Consider the following 241-nt stretch of genomic DNA (forward strand, 5'->3'; position numbering starts at 1 on the left):
AAGCCGGGAGCAAGCGGTTTGGCTGCTGCATCAATTAGTTTGCTCTGGAGCCATCCTCCCTGAGCTGAGACAAAAATGTGTGAGCCGGAGGATAAAAAACCGGTGAGCTAGCTCACACTGACTCAGCTTAGAGGGAACACTAGTAGCCGTGTTGGTCTGAAGCAACAGGACAAAGAATCCGAAGAAATGGGTGTGCGCACGAAATCTCATATCCGGAATTAAACTTCGTTGGTCTTAAAGG

The sequence above is a fragment of the Gekko japonicus genome, unplaced genomic scaffold (genome assembly GCF_001447785.1).
Source record: "Gekko japonicus isolate JY-2015 unplaced genomic scaffold, Gekko_japonicus_V1.1 scaffold2770, whole genome shotgun sequence".
Classification (NCBI taxonomy): Eukaryota; Metazoa; Chordata; class Lepidosauria; order Squamata; family Gekkonidae; genus Gekko; species Gekko japonicus.